Raw genomic sequence first — 12869 nt, forward strand, 5'->3', positions numbered from 1 at the left:
AGGATTTACAGGCATTTGGAAAGGCAAGACTGATTAAAGATAGTTGACATGGCTTTGTGTGTGGGAAATCAGATCTCAATACGTTAATTGAGGTTTTTTGAAGAAGTGACAAAGAAGATTGATGAAAGCAAACCAGTTGACATTGTCTACATGGACTTCAGCAAGATGTTCGACAAGGTTCCAATGGCAGACTGGCTAGCAAGGTTAGATCACATGGAATCTAGGGCGAACTTGCCTTTTAGATAGAAAATTGAAAGTAGGAGACAGAGGGTGATGATTTAGGGTTGTTTTTCAGACTGGAAGCCTGTGACCAGTAGTGTGATGCAAGGATTAGTGCTGGCTTCACTGCTTTTTATCATTTAGAGTTACACAGCATGGAAACAGACCCTTCAGTCCAACTTGTCCATGCTGACCAGGTATCCAAAATTCATCTAGTCTCATTTATCAACATTTGGCCCACATCCCTCTAAAACCTTCATATTCATGTGCCCATCCAGATGCCTTTTAAGTGTTGTAATTTTACCAGCCTCCACCACTTCCTCTGGCAGCTCATTCCAGAAACGCACCACACCCTGCATGAAAAAGTGCAAGGTGCCCTTTATGTTCCTCTTAAATCTTTCTGCTCTCACCTCAAACCAATACCATCTAGTTTGTGACTCCCCTCCCCAGGGAAAACGACCTTGGCTATTCACTCTGTCATATCCCTCGTGAATTTATAAACCTCTATACAATCACCCCTCAATCTCTGACATTCCAGGGAAAATAGCCCCAGCCTATTCAACCTCTCCCTACAGCTAAATCTCTCCAAACCCAACAATATTCTTTTAATATTTTCTGCACCCTTTCAAGTTTAACACCTTTCCTATAACAGGGAGCCCAGAATTGAATGCAGTATTTCAAAAATGGCCAAACCAATGTCCTGTACAGCCACAACATGGTATCACAACTCCTGTACTCAGTGCACTGACCAATAAAGGCATGTGTACTGAACCTTCTTCACTATCCTGTCTGCTTGTGACTCCACCTTCAAAGAACTATGAAGCTGCACACAACGTCTCTTTGTTCAGCGATACTGCCCAGGATCCAAGCATTAAGTGCATAAGTCCTGTCCTCATTTGCCTTCCCAAAATGTAACACCTCATATGTATCCAAATTAAGTTTCATCTGCCACTCCTCAGCCCATCTGAGCGAGGTCCTATCGCACTCTAAGGTAAACTTCTTCACTGTCTACTACACCACCTATGTTGGTGTATTCTGCAAACTTACTAACCATTCCTCCCACATACACATCCAAATTATTTATATAAATGTGTAGTTTGCGTGCTATATAACTCTGACTCTAATATAAGATCCTCAACATATAAGAGTTGAAAAGTGTGACGCTGGAAAAGCACAGAACGTTCGGCTACGTCCGATGAGCATAAGTTTCGGGCATAAGCCCTTCATCGACTCTGATCTCCAGCATCTGCAGTCCCCACTTTCTCCTCAACAATTTTTGAGTAATATTGCATCAGCCTCTGCCCCACGTGGTTATCACCTTAAACTTTACTTCTGAACATTTTATTTGGCGTCTAGACCATTTAAAATTGAGAACTGTGGAAATTTAAAGTTCAACTTAAAAGTTGAAAATTGAAAAAAAGTGTCGAGACCGGGGGGGGGGTTGGCCTATTCAATGGCGTTGCGGGTAACCCAGCATTCCGTGCGGCGGTGAATACAGCCTGGTCGCGAAACAAAGCGAGGCGCAGGTGGCGTGCCGGGCGGCGGACAGAGCATGTGCAGAAAGGCGTCCCGCAGAGGGAGGTCTGTGTTTGTCTCGGCTCCGCAAAGGGTGAGGTTCAGACGGAGGACTTGCTTCCCGGGGAGGACGACGGGGCGGAGGAGTTGCTTCGTAAGCGTCCTCTGTGAATTACAAATCCGGAAAAATAACTTCCGGTTCCGCCGTTTGCAAGGGAACGGGGTCCCAGCTCTTAATTTGGCACCGCGTGGTGACGTCAGCCTTCTTTCAGGGTGGGTGAGCTGGTCAACAAGGGCGCATGTGCGGCCGCTCTCGTTCCCTGGGGGGGGGGAGCAGTGGGCGGGGCTTGCTGCCCATTGTTCAGAATGGAGACGACCTGTCCATCAAGCTGCATTAGCCCTTTCACACCCAATGTCTGATGGGGAGGGCGGTGCGGCTGCGCAAAGGAAAGGCAGAGGAAACAGGTTCTGCTCGTGCTGCTGCCTGGTGCGACTTCCTGCCCCACGTGTCCAAAGGTCTCTGGCTTTAATCAGTGGCAGGCAGGGCCAGCATAGAGCTTCACCAGGCTGGGTCATTCCTGGGATTGAGGGATTGCATCCTGAATCAGGAGGAGGGGGGATTGTTGTAAATTACTACCTGAAGGTGTATTGGAATGCCCTTTTACAGAGGTTAAAAATCACGCAATACCAGGTTATAGTCCTGATTTGGAGATGCCGGTGTTGGACTGGGGTGTACAAAGTTAAAAATCACACAACACCAGGTTATAGGTATAATTGAAAGCACTAGCTTTCGGAGCGCTGCTCCTTCATCAGGTGAAGGGTGAGATCCTCTTTTACAGAGGATGAGAATGGGATGATTTGCACACAGCAAACTAAACCAAGACAGTTGCTGCCTCACAGCACCAGGGACCTGGGTTTGATTCTGACCTTGGGTGAATGTCTGTGTGAAACTTGCATGTTTTCCCCATGTCTGCGTGAGTTACCAGTGTTCTGATTTCCTCCAACCTTTCAAAGATGTGCAGGTTAGGTGGATTGGCTATTGCTCTGTAGTGTCTAAGGGTATGTAGCTTGGGTGGATTAGCCATTGTAAAGGCAGGGTTATGGGGCTTGTGTGGGATGCTCTTCAGAGGGTTGGTGCAGATTGACAGGCCAAATGGCCTCTATCTGCACGGTAGGGATACTATGACTTAAGTCTTTGTCTCTTCGCAGTTCTTATCCGGGACTGACTGATAATTTTGTGAATTGCTTTCACAGCCTGTTCAAAGAAGGTTGGCAGCCAAGAAGCATCACGTCAAATGTTGCCAGGATCACTCGACCTGAGTCTTCTCAGCTGTTGAATGTAAGCATTGAGTCAAAAGTCATTTGCATTCATTGCGTAAAGTTTCTTCCTCTCACCCTTGCTGTGGGTCTTACCCATAATTGTAAATTTCTGCTTTGTAACTTTCTCACGATCAGTGAGTGCAAAGAGCTTTCCTTTATCTACCTGGACTCAGCCAGATATTTCTTGTAAATGCTTGTCTATTTTACATATATAAATCTTTAAAGTTCATTCTTGACATCTGTGCGTCATGAGCAAGTCAGAAAAAGTTTCCAATTTCCAGTTGTCTCCGGAGAAGTTATTTGACTTATTCACTGTATGTGTGACGGTGCTCCCGCAATGTTGTGTGTTAAGGATATGCAAACTACATTCTCAGCGATGCTGAAGAATCATTGCTATATGTCCAAGTCAGCAACAATGACTTGTTGTTGTGTAGCACTTTTCAAATAAGAAAACAATTCAAGGCATTTTACACGAAGGTTATACAGCCGAACTTAATATTGAGCCACATTAGGAGATGTTCGGGCAAGTGACTTAAAGCTTGGTCAAAAAGGTAACATGAACTCATTTTTTTCCCCTCTAAAGATATTTATTAGAGGTGGAGAGGTTTAGGAAGAAAATTCCAGAGATGGAGCCCTCTGCAGCTGAAAGAAAAGCCACCAAGTAGGTGGCATTTAAAACTGGGAATGCTGAAATGGCCTGAATTTGATGAGCACAGAGATAGTCATTGAGATGTACAGCACAGAAATAGACACTTTGGTCCAACTTGTCCATGCTGATCAGATATCCTAAACTAATCTAGTCCCATTTGCCAGCACTTAGCCCATATCCCTCTAAACCTGTCTATTCATATACCCATCCAGATGCCTTTTAAATGCTGCAATTGTATGGGCGCCCACCACTTCCTCTGGCAGCACATTCCATACATGCATCACCCTCTATGTGAAGATGTTGCCCTTGGGTCCCTTTTGTATCTTTCCCCTCTCATCCTAAACCTATGTCTTCTTGTCCTGGACTCCTCCACCCCAGGGGAAAGACTTTGTCTATTTACCCTATCCATGCCTGTCATGATTTTATAAGGTCACCCCTTAGCCTCCGACATTCAAGGGAAAACAGCCCCAGCCTATTCAGCTTCTCCCTATAGCTCAAGCCCTCCAACCCTGGCAAGAAGGTTATGCAGAGACTAGAGATAGGATGGTGATAACTATGAAGGAAAGCAAGGATGAGCATTTTTAAGCTTTGCTTATTAATCACCTTTGTCGAACAGTATGCACAGGGTGATGGTAAACAAGACTTGGTGTTAGTCTAGGGGTAGCGAAGTTTTGGATGACCTCAAGATTTTGAGAAAGTTCAATGTGCTGGCCCCACAAGTTAGCACATTCATTAAGTCAATTTCACAACCTGCCTCTGTGTTCCAGTGAGTTCTCTCTCAGTTCCTTTTTTTTTTAATGCTTTAATTCAATTTCACAGGACATTCGAGGTGGAGGATTTACAACCCAAACATCACATCAGGGTCTGACAAGAATTGCTGAATTTATCATAGCCTGATAAGATTCTGGACATGGAAGGAGAAAGCAGTGTTGATAAGCTCATTGGGGACAAACCATGGAAATGTGTGGACTGCAATGCACGATTCATGTATCCGTCTCAGCTGGAAACCCACCGACGTACTCACACTGGAGAGAAGCCATACCCTTGCTCCGTCTGTAGTAAGAGATTCACTCTGTCGTCTAACCTGCTGAGACACCAGCAAGTTCACACTGACGACAGACCATTCAAGTGTTCTCACTGTGGGCGTTGTTTCAGGCGATTGTCCCATCTCGCTGCCCACCAGCGAACTCACACTGGGGAAAGATTCTCCTGCTCCAACTGTGGGAAAGAATTCACTCGGGGATCCAGATTGCTGAAACACCAGAAAATTCATACTCGGCCGAAACAACTGGCCTGTCCTGAGTGTGGGCAGGGCTTCGCTGAGTTATTCTCCCTGCTGAGTCACCAGCGGGTTCACGCTGGGGAGAGACTGTTCATATGTTCCAAGTGTGGAAAGGAATTTACTCATTCATCCAAGCTGCTATCAGACCAGGACGTTCAAACTGGGAATGGGCCTTTCGCCTGCCCGGAGTGTGGCAAAGAATTCACTCTGTTAGCCACTCTGCTGACACATCAGCATGCTCACAAACCACCATTAACTTGTTCAGAGTGTGTGAGGGATTTGTTGTGTTAGTCTGTCTGCTGACACATCAGCATGTTCACACAGCACCTGCTTTGCGTGTGGGAAGGAGGTCAGTCAGTTGTCCCACCCATTGAGATGCAGCAAGTTCTTAAGTAAATGCAGTGATTGGATTTTTCTGTCCAAGCGTGACCTGATTTAATGTCTTCATAATGAAGTAGCCTCTCATTAAGTCATCACTGGAAGATTGAATTTCCCATTCGTGTTTAGGGAGAGAAGAGTCGGTCTAAGAGTAGATGTTGAAAGTCAAGTAAAGGCAAGGACAAGGCTATGAAGACACAGGTGACAAAAGGGAACTGCGGAATGAAGTTTATGGATGACTGAATGAGACATCGTGTCAGACATTTAAGATTATATTTCATTGCATTCTGCAAAGTAACTTTGCAGTGTGAAAGAGAGTTTCTATGAGAAGGCTGCACATCTGTGGCTAACTAAGAACATTAAAGAGACCAAAAAATTGAAAGAGAAAACGTCATAATTGTGTGAAGATTAGAAAGAATTTAACAATGGTGTAGCTGAAGGGGGAAAAAAGGTATGAAATGGGAAGATAACATAAACTAGCAAGAAGTATAAAATAGAGGTTCTGTAACTTTATAAAAATCGTGAGGGGCATGGATAGGGTAAATAAATAGTCTTTTCCCTGGGTTGGGGGAATCCAGAACTAGAGGGCATAAGTTTAGGGGGGGGGGGGGGGGAGGGAAACATTTAAAAGGGACCTAAGGGGCAACTTTTTCATGCAAAGGGTTGGTGTGTGTATGATATGAGCTGCCAGAGGAAGTGGTGGAGGCTGGTACAATTTTAGCGTTTTAATAGGCATCTGCATGGGTACATGAATAGGAAGGGTTTAGAGGGATATGGGCTAAGTGCTGGCAAATGGGACTCGATTAACTTAGGATATCTGGGCGAGTTGGACCAAAGGGTTTCCATGCTGTACAACTCTGAGTGTAAGTGTTCTAAAATTAAAGTGTATTATTCTTCTACTGAATGGGTTTGGGAGTGAATATTAGTTGTTAAGGGATTGACAGAAATGATAAACAGATATTTGGTGTGTCTGCATTGTATATAAGTAACGTCACAAATATAATAGCAAATCAAAATATGAAAAGGAGAGAGAAACGTGAAAGAATCACAACCCAGGAAAGCATACAGAGACAATGATTGGAACGAAAGGTTGACAGATACTGAGAATCTGATAGGCATTGCTTCTCAGACCCCAAAATGCAAGCTGCGTAGATACTACATGCTTGAGTTCTCACTTTCCAAACTATTCACTATTCTGTTAAGATCCCATCAAATTAGAAAATAATTCTGTATGCAAGAAACAAAGGAGACAGCAAGGAGAAATCAAGAGGCTTCTGAGGCCGATATGGAACACCGAAGTTTTTAGAATCTATTCAGGAGTTGAAAGAAGGACCGTTAGAAGATCAAAAATGCAAGCAGCAGAGTGGTTTAGTGAAGGGAAATAGCACCTCACAAATTTGTTAGTGTTCTTTGAGGAATCAATGTCGACAAAATGCACCTCCAGATGTGTGAAATTTCGAAGTGACATTTTAAAAGATGGTGATACAAAATTCCTTCAAGTGAAGAGAGTGATGTTAACCTGAGTACAGGATTGGTTAGGTAACAGAGTAGAGATAGCTGGATGATTGTTGATTTCGTGAGCTGTAATTAGCACACTGCCACAGGAATCAGTGCTGGGACCTCCATTTTCTTACAATTCGTATCAGTGACTTCAATGAAGAGAATGACGATATCATTGCTACATTTGAGGATGATTTAAAAGCAGGAAGGGAATGAAATTGTAAAAACAGTTTGAGATAAGTGAGTGAGCAAGAAAAAATGACAGATGGAATAAAATGTAAGAAGATACGTGCTTGTGCAATTTGGCAGGAAGACTAGAAATGTGGCATGTTTCAGTTAGAGATTACAGAACAGTGAGGCGCCGAGAGGTCTGGCTGTCCTGCTGCATTCATCACAGCACATCAGTATGCGGATATCTCAAGTGGCTAGGAAGGGAAAAGGAATGTCATTGTTTCTCTAAACTGCTCCCTGTAAAGAGGAGGCTGTCCTATGATGAAAAACTGAGTAAGTCAGACCGGGAGTCCCTGAAATTTAGAAGATTAAGCTGTCATCTCACAAAAATGTACAAACATCTGGAGGGGTTTGATAGTGCAGATTCCAAATGACCTTGTTTCTCACTGTCTTTGCATTCCCCAGTCACACAACCATGTGGAATACCAGTCCTTTCTCACTCTATCCTCTTTGCCTCCCTGATGTTAGTTACTCCACCGTTGATGTCGTTGCCTGGTTGTGAAACTCTGAAATTACCTCCCCAAATATCTCCCCCACCTACCTGGTGAACTATGCTTATTCGACATGATATCTCCCACTTACCAGGATGCTGCCTGGGCTGCAGCAATTCAACTCTGAAGAGAGACTGATAGGCTGGGGTTGTTTTCGTTAGAGCAGAGAAGGCTGAGAGAGTACCTGATTGAGATATACAGAGGGGACTGTGGGGAGTGGATAGGAAGAAACTTTAACTTTGTTCGAGGGCTCAGTAATGAGGTGTGGCAGTTGTGAAATAAACCACAGGAGGTGGGAGTGGATTAGGGGATTCTTTTTCTTTTAGTCAGAGGGTTGGAGATAATGGGAACCTGCTGCCTAAAAGTGGCTGGAACCCTCTGGAAATTTAAGAAATGTTTAGATCAGCATTTGAAACACCACAACAAGGCTACAGGTCCAGGGCTGGAAAATGGGATTAGAAAAAAATAGATTCCTGGCACGCATACGATGGGCCAAAGGGCCTCCTTACATGCTGTAAGTCTCTGTGAATCTATTAATATAATTTCTAATGTCAGACCCTTCCTTCAATCATTTCTTGAAGAAGCTCCTTTGAAAAACTTTGACCCATTTTATTACTTTCAGCATGTGAGGTAACAAGCTGATACTGTTTCATGTCATCCGTTTTTGCAGAGTAAAATTCACAAGCAGCCAGTGGTGGACGGCTGATTAATGCAGTTGCTTTGGGAGGTGGATTGTTTAAATGCACGAATATTGGTTCCACGACCCCAGGTGATCTCCTGTGGAGAGTGTTGGGTGTTTTGGTCTCCTGTGCTGAGACTGGAGCTGATTGAACAGTCAGACCTGCAGTGAACTTCGAAGAATTGCTGAATGGGAACTTGCCTTGTCACTCCAGCTGAAGCTGGTTCTGCATAAAACAGGTCACTATGAGTTTCAATTATAATGCAATCTTTGGAGCAAAATCTACGACCTTAAAACAGCAGTAATGCAGCAAGAAAGTCCTTGTGTTCGTTTTGCATTTCTCGCACACTCAGAACATCACAAACTGATTCAGTATGTGATGAACTTTGCAAGAAGGAATGAGAAGATGCAGAATACACTAAATGATACAATTTTAAAGAGTACCTGGGAAGAGTATGACCCTGAATCTTCGAATGTGAAACGTTAAGCTGTTAAAGCTTAATAATCCTTAGTTAAGGTTTCCCAAATCTTCACAAATCATTGATTAATCCTCAGCTTCAATAGTGTGTTCCGTTCTGAGGATCAGACGTGAGAAATATGTCAAGTTCTTGGAGAGAGTGCAGGGTCAATTTCTCGAATTACCATCAGGGTGCAGGGCTTTCAGTTCATTAGAGGAACTGGAGAAGCTATTCCTGGAAGTGTGTGAGAGGTTAGGAATGTTGCAGGGAGTAACTCACATCCTGACTCCCCAAAGCCTGTCCACCATCTACAAGGCACAGGTGAGTGTGTGGTGGAAAATGCCCTGCTTGCCTGGATGAGTACAGTTCCAATAACGCTCATGATGCCTGACACCATCCAGGACAAAGCAGCTGACTCCATTGGCACCACGTGCACAAATATCCTCGCCCTCCACCACCAATACTGAGTAGCAATAGTACGTGCTATCTACAAGATGCACCACAGAAATTTACCAAAAATCCTTAGGCAGCACCATCCAAATCCTGAGCACTTGGGAGAAGAATTGCAACATGCAGGTAGACTGGGAGAATCAGGATGGTATTGGACCTCAAGAAAGAGACTTTGTGGAGTGCCTCCGAGATGGATTCTTAGAACAGCTGTTGCTGGAGCCTACCAGGGAGAAGGCAATTCTGGATCTGGTATTGTGCAACGAACCAGAATTGATTTGGGACCTCGAAGTGAAGGAGCCATTGGGAAGTAGTGACCATAATGCAATAAGTTTCAATCTGCAATTTGAGAGGGAGAGAGTACAATCGGAAGTGATAATATTTCTGTTGAATAAAGGGAATAATGGAGCTATGAGGGAGGAGCTGAACAAAGTTCAATGGTGCAATACCTTAGCAGGGATGACAGTGGAGGAACAATGGCAGATATTTCTGTGTATAATGCAGAAGTTTGCACATTCTCCCCGTGTCTGCGTGGGTTTCCTCCGGGTGCTCCGGTTTCCTCCCACAGTCCAAACGATGTGCAGGGTCAGGTGAATTGGCCATGCTAAATTGCCCGTAGTGTTAGGTAAGGGGTAAATGTAGGGGTATGGGTGGGTTTCGCTTCGGCGGGTCGGTGTGGACTTGTTGGGCCGAAGGGCCTGTTTCTACACTGTAATGTAATCTAATCTAATATTACAGGGAACAAAGAAATGGCAGAAGAATTGAATTGGCACTTCAGCTCTGTGTTCACTTGGGAAGACACAAGCAATCTCCCTGAGGTAACAGTGGCTGAAGGACCTGAACATAAGCAAATTTATATTTGCCAGGAATTGGTGTTGGAGAGACTGTTAGGTCTGAAGGCTGATAAGTCCCCGGGGCCTGATGGTCTACATCCCAGGGTACTGAAGGAGGTGGCTCGAGAAATTGTGGATGCGTTGGTGATTATTTTCCAGAGTTTGATAGATTCGGGATAAGTTCCTCTGGATTGGAGTGTGGCTAATGTTGTACCACTTTTTAAGAAAGGTGGAAGAGAGAAAGCAGGAAATTATAGACCAGTTAGTCTGACCTCCGTGGTAGGAAAGATGCTGGAGTCTATTTTAAAGGATGAAATTATGACACATCTGGATAGTAGTAACAGGATAGGTCAGAGTCAGCATGGATTTATGAAGGGGAAATCATGCTTGACTAATCTTCTGGAATTTTATGAGGATGTAACTGAAGATGGACGAGGGAGATCCAGTAGATGTAGTGAACCTGGACTTTCAGAAAGCTTTTGATAAAGTCCCACATAGGATGTTAGTGAGTAAAATTAGGGCGCATGGTATTGGGGGATAGGTAGTAACTTGGATTGAAAGTTGGTTGGCTGATGGGAAACAAAGAGTAGTGATAAACGGCTCCATTTCGGAATGGCAGGCAGTGACCAGTGGGGTACCGCAGGGATCAGTGCTGGGACTGCAGCTTTTTACAATATATGTTAATGATATAGAAGATGATATTAGTAATAACATTAGCAAATTTGCTGATGATACATAGCTGGATGGCAGGGTGAAATGTGAGGAGGATGTTAGGAGATTACAGGGTGACCTGGACAGGTTAGGTGAGTGGTCAGATGCAGTTTAATGTGGATAAATGTATGGTTATTCACTTTGGTGGCAAGAACAGGAAGGCAGATTATTACCTAAATGGAACCAATTTAGGTAAAGGGGCAGTACAAAGAGATCTAGGTGTTCTTGTACACCCGTCAATGAAGGTAAGCATGCAGGTACAGCAGGTAGTGAAGAAAGCTAATAGCATGCTGGCCTTCACAACAAGAGGAATTGAGTATAGACAGAGGACACAGCTTAGAAATACGGGGTAGGCCATTTAGGACAGAGATGAGGAGAAACTTGTTCACCCAGAGAGTGGTGGCTGTGTGGGATGCTCTGCCCCAGAGGGCAGTGGAGGCCCAGTCTCTGGATTCATTTAAGAAAGAGTTGGATAGAGCTCTCAAGGATAGTGGAATCAAGGGTTATGGAGATAAGGCAGGAACAGGATACCTGATTAAGGATGATCAGCCATGATCATATTGAATGGTGGTGCAGGCTCGAGGGGCAGAATGGCCTACTCCTGCACCTATTGTCTATTGTCACTTTTGTCTAGAAAGACAAGTCTGGTAGATATGAGAACACAACCACTTTCAAGTTCCCATCTGAATCATTCCCCAGCCTGAATTTGAAAGTACTTACCATTCCTTCATTGTTGCTGGGTCAAAATGCTAGAATTCCCTCTCTCAGGGCATTATGAATCTACTTACAGACCATGGACTGCAGTGGTTCCAGAAGGCAGCTCACTGCCACCTTCTCAAGGGCAACTAGAGACTTGGGCAATAAATGCTGGTCCAACCCACATCATACTGGGGAACAAGAAAGATCAGGTGAGGTCATTCTCCTCAGGTCAGAAAAGGTCAAGGAATGATTGGGCCTGCTGCTTATTCACCCCCACCCCTTGTTTGGATGACCAGCTACACACTCACTTTGGAGATGCCGGTGTTGGACTGGGGTGTACAAAGTTCAAGATTACACAACACCAGGTTACAGTCCAACAGGTTTAATTGGAAGCACTAGCTTTCGGAGCATCGCTCCTTCATCAGGTGGTTGTGCCCTGATGAGGGAGCTCCGAAAGCTCGTGCTTCCAATTAAACCTGTTGGACTGGAACTTGGTGTTGTGATTTTTAACTTTGCACACTCACACTGTCCTTCAGCCCCGCCCCTCATGAACTTTTATTGGTTGAGAATCAAGTAACTCCCAAGTGGTCACTCACTCCTGCCCCCTCTTCTTATTGACATGGAGCCGCCCCCAATCCGCATGGATCCTTGTTCTTTATTAAGTGATAGTGGGAACACTTTTTCTGAACTTTTTATTTCTTTATTACAATTATGTTGTACTTTTGAAGGTCTATAATGCGGGACTTTTCTCTCCCCTGTGATTTTGTATTGGAATTGTGCCTTGGGACCAAAGAGGCTCTGTAAAAGTGGCAACTTGTAAACTTTTCTCTGTACTCCTGTGAGCACATGAGAATAAATCTATTCCGTTCATCCCTTTTGTGAGGTGGAGCGTGCATACTTCCTGTCCACCACTCGTTACCGTGAAGCGCATGGTCAGTTTCTCAAATCCACAGAGGCTGAGAATGAGAGGGATTGGAGTAAGCTATGGATGGTGGACTGGCTTTCGAAATATCTTCTGTCACCCACAAACCCCTGTCAGTCCTCCACTTGCAGTGAAATGGGACAACGACTCCAGGTTTCCTTTTTTTTATTATTAACCCCCACACTATCACCTAAGTGCGGTAGTGCTTATATTTTCCCAGCACCCATGATGTGTGTGTGCAGGTGTGAGACACAGTGAAAGACACAAAGTGCACGAATCTTTATTCAAATTCCACCACCAGGAAGATAGGAAAACACCCGGGTGGCCAGTGACAAACACTGCCCTTCACATCAAAGGACAGTGCTGTGTGATCAAAACAGTGAAGGGGAGGGTAGGGACTAAATCAAAAATTTCCTGTTTATTTTATTTTTTTTTTTCCTTTTTTTTTCTCTTCGTTTTAACCCCCACACTACCACCTAACTGCGGTAGTGCTTATTTTATCCCCAGCACCCATGGTGTGTGTGTGCAGATGTGA

General features: G+C 44.3%; 1 long non-coding RNA gene across 4 annotated transcripts; it reads left to right on the forward strand.

Moving 5' to 3' along the window:
* Window positions 1-1626: 1626 nt before the first annotated feature.
* LOC122543747 lies at window positions 1627-5717 on the forward strand. 4 transcript variants are annotated; one of them, XR_006310123.1, is made up of 3 exons: window positions 1627-1888; window positions 2989-3073; window positions 4523-5717. It is a non-coding gene; the product is annotated as an uncharacterized LOC122543747 (long non-coding RNA). The 4 variants fall into 4 exon arrangements; XR_006310125.1 differs by having other exon boundaries at window positions 1627-1828; XR_006310124.1 differs by lacking the exon at window positions 1627-1888 and adding an exon at window positions 1897-2007.
* The last annotated feature ends 7152 nt before the right edge of the window (window positions 5718-12869 follow it).

Source organism: Chiloscyllium plagiosum, chromosome 44, assembly GCF_004010195.1.
Source record: "Chiloscyllium plagiosum isolate BGI_BamShark_2017 chromosome 44, ASM401019v2, whole genome shotgun sequence".
Lineage (NCBI taxonomy): Eukaryota > Metazoa > Chordata > Chondrichthyes > Orectolobiformes > Hemiscylliidae > Chiloscyllium > Chiloscyllium plagiosum.